We start from the raw sequence: 4,266 nt of genomic DNA, 5'->3' as shown, positions 1-4,266 counted from the left end.
TAAGCTTAAATGCTTAGAATTGTATGACAAATATGGACTATGCATCCTAGTCAAAATTGTTAAAAAGAAATTTAGGCCATAAATTTGAAATCCATGAAATATTCATGGATTACTTGAAACATGAAAAATAAGTCACCTAATTGATGTGAATAGATAGTTAGGGCATATATGCCCATCACAAATGGAATTCATAAAATATTAGTAACTCAACTTGAAATATAAAATTTGTAATTACATAAGTAGACTCTTGAATGTATAAATGAGAAAGGAAAAATGTTTTGAATACAATGGTACATGTGAACCATTGTTTAGAATTGGGATCAATATGAATAACATAATGAATGGATAAATAAACCATATTAATGTATGAATGAGACATTAGTTCTCATTATTGTAAAGAGGAGAAGTATTTTGAGTACAATGGTATAAAGGATAATTGATGTGAATTGTGATCATATAAATGATCAAATGAATGTATGAATTATGATTGAAATTTATCATGAAATAATGAAGTCATAAAGCACAATATATTAATATTTTAAAGTATCAAATGCCCTAGTATACCTAACAAGATTGGTTTGGATAGTTTGGCATGCCAATAGGGTATTGTTTTAGCAGTACTGCGAAAGGCTTTATGCCTGTATTCATGGCTTTACGCCCGTATTCATGGCTTTTATGCCCGTATGCATGGCTTTTATGCCCGATTATGTGATATCATGGCTTTTTAGCCATACTGACTGCATACATGATTGACGTTCTGCATCCCATGGTATGACGGCCCGAGGCACCGCGATGTCCAGTGCCAACGATCCGTTATCCAGTCCAGTCGTCTAGTATAGGTTACTTGGGCAGTCAATTAAAGTATTATTCAATTTAAGCAGCTAAGTTAAGTTAAGTATAATGAAAATCTAGTACATTTAAATTAAGTATTGAATGAATAAGCAAAATAGATTAGCAAAAGAAACATAACAAAAATATAAATTGCAGAACCGTACAGACTTGAAATATAATACAGATAGAATAAATTATATACCTGCTAGTATTACTGAAAAGTTATAAACTAAGCACTTCCAAAGAGGAACAAACTAGTATATAAGATCGTTGATACTAGAAATACCATACCAAATTAAATTGATTCTTGAGTATCTGAATTATCATTTATTTCTTTCTTTACTTGTATATATTATTTCTGGTTATATTATTGCACCACTAAGCAGAAATGCTTAGCGCGATGGAATTGCTTCCTCGCGCAGGTACTGAAGGTAAAACCAGTAGACTGTCGACTGAGATTTTTGGAGTCCAGATCTGTAGAAGTGTCAGAAGAGTTCAAGATTGTCACCTCCTCAGCAATGCATGTAGATAGGGCTCATTTTATACATGTTATGTATATTGTTCATTCCTAGCACATTGTAAATTATTTGTATATCTTGTACAAAATAAACTCATGTAATTAACCTATGGATTATGGAAGCTATTCAAAGTAAGTATTTTAGTATGTGAATTGAATTTGAGTTATAATGAGATTATACTTGTGAATATTGAAATTGTCTTTGGTAGGTTCAGAAGAACTGTTAGTCCAAATTACAGCCGACACTTTGTCGGATTATCGTTAAAATTTTTGAAATTTCCAATTTAGTTAGATTTTGATAAAAGTAAAAATAGCCTAAATCTTCAATAAAGTTTTTGAATAAATAAATCAAGGACTGTAATGAAATCAGATAAAATAGAGTGCTCCGGCACACTGAGTGGCATAACTTGCTCGACTACACTGTAGTCGGGTAAGGGGTGTCACAGATTTTCTTTAATTTCCCTCAAAATTAGAGTGGCAACTCCTTACTTTTCCTACTTCGGTGAAGAGCTTCGTCCGGGCGACCACAAAATACCTTACGATAGTTTGGCGACTCCACTGGGGACTTTTTAAATACCCTGGTTTAGAGGTCCAAGAATAGATTTAGTTTTATGCTCACATAAATTGAAATCATAATTAGGGGGGGTTTAATTTGCAAAATTCGAAAATCTTGATATATTGATTTGTTATTGTTCTTTCTAACCATTTTCGCTCACTTTGATTGTCTTATCTCCCACAGCAACTTTCGTCAAAAAGTGTAGAAAAAAAAAAACTCCACCACAAAGGGAAGAGGTAAATATGTCCCTTCACACACCGATTACTTACACAATGTCCTCACACACTTCAGCCCTATACCCGGACTTTCTTACCCTTTAGGGAAGTAGGAGGGAGTCATGTAGCGGTACCCGTGGGTTTTACCCCGTTAGTATCTGTGAAGGCTTCTGCTCAGATTGAAACTCGCTCCATCTATTGCAATACCCATGGAATTCTCCTGTTAGTATCGTGGTGATGGAATGGGGCTCTACTGTCTACAGTAGGGGCAATTTGGGAACCTATGGTTTTTAGAAAATTAGACCTAGAGCTAAACTATCACAATAGCTGGAAGCTGTAGTAAACTACCTCATAAGATAGAACTATTCAATCAGATAGCACTGACTCGGTATTAGGATTCTCCCTATGTAACATCCCTATTTGCATAGTCTAGTAAATTATACTGTTTCGATGACCAGAGTCGGTCCGGACAATTAAGGGGATTGGAACCAAACTTAAGACAACTAGATAAGCCATAAACATAAATAATTAGTGATTGTCAATTAGTTAAGTCTAAATAAGAAAAGCAGAACATAAGAAGTTAAACTAGTCGAGAGTCATAGCGATGGGTGACCTTCCCGAGAACGACTGCGAAGTCTTTTTAAACTCAAATTTTGAACCGTAAAATGTGACGTCGTGGTCCTTAGGATCATTATGAACACAGTGGAAAAGAGAAAATCGTGAAAAAGAACTGTTAAGCCAGTCAAATAATTAGGTCAGGGAGCCGAAAGAAATATTAAATTATTTACAAATCGAGTTGAACCGGCGAGGGGTGATTTGGTCAATTGACCCTGAGAGCTGACTCCTGACCTTACTGTTAAATAAAATCGGAGAAAAGAAAATTTCAGAGTCGAGAATTAAATTAAAGAACTAATAGAAAAAAAAAAAGAGAAAATGAAAAAGGTGTAGGAAGATGACATCATGCATGATGCCATAAATAGTATAATTAATAAATTAATTAAATTGAATTTTTGGTCTTTCATAAGACATAAAAGAAGGAAAAGAAAAGAAAAAAAATAAACCAAAAGTCTTCATCTTCCTCAAAGTGCCGCCTCTCTCTCTCCCAAGTTCTCTCTTAAATTTTCCTCCGTGAAAGCTTATTTTTAAGCTTTCTAAACATTAATTCCAGCATAAATCCTTTAATTTTTTTTGAAGAAAAATTATAAGCAAATCTTGGAAGGAAGATTAGAAGGAGAAGAATTGAAGAAAATTGAGAGAAATTGAAGATCAAAGACTTCACCTAAGGTTAGTAATGCAAACTTCAAATTTTTGGTTTAATTAGTGTATGTATAGCATCAAGAACTTAGAAATTAACATAAAATGAAAAGAAAACTTATTTGGAGGACTAGATAGAAATTTCGGTCAACTAGGGTTTGATATATGTATGCATGAATTTGATAGATTTGAAAGTGCATGTGAGCTTAATTGTGTTGAATAATTATGACTCAAGGCTTGAAAGTAGTTAAATGCAAGAGTTTGTGAATTAGGGTTTTGGACATTAGAGTTTAGAGACCAAAAATGTGAGAAACTCGTAAATGATGTTTTGGACCTAATTTGAAGTAATAAATGGTCATTTGTGACCAAATGAAGTGTGTTGGAATGGTTGGAATTTAGGCCAAATTCGGATTGAGTGTGGTCATGCTGCTGGCAGCATGACCAAGTCAACTTTAAAGGACCAAAAAAGAAATTTTACAAGTCCAATTGGTATGAGACCAATTGGGAATGAAAATAGACACTAAATGACACAATTTTCATTCAGGAAGCATGCCCAAAAAGTGACTAAAACCTATTGACTAAATTGACTCAATTTAGAAAATCTCAGTCTATCTCTGTACAAACTGACCAAATGAACAGTGTTTGTTCATTTGGTCATAACTTGAGATAGGCAGGTATAAATGACCTGAAATTTTAGTGACCAAAATGTGGTATGTGGGTGAAGTTGAAGTTCCCATACCTATTAAGCCTTAGAAAGTCAACAAATTGACTTGAATAGTACCATGAATAGTAACTCTAAAATGAAAATTTCCAAGAATGTTAGTTTAAGCATAGTTGGGCTAGAATTATGTATTTATGAATTCATTATTGGATTTAGTGTGAAATAAGATACT

This window comes from Hevea brasiliensis, unplaced genomic scaffold (assembly GCF_030052815.1).
Source record: "Hevea brasiliensis isolate MT/VB/25A 57/8 unplaced genomic scaffold, ASM3005281v1 Scaf2, whole genome shotgun sequence".
NCBI lineage: Eukaryota > Viridiplantae > Streptophyta > Magnoliopsida > Malpighiales > Euphorbiaceae > Hevea > Hevea brasiliensis.
This window is presented reverse-complemented; position numbering follows the sequence as displayed.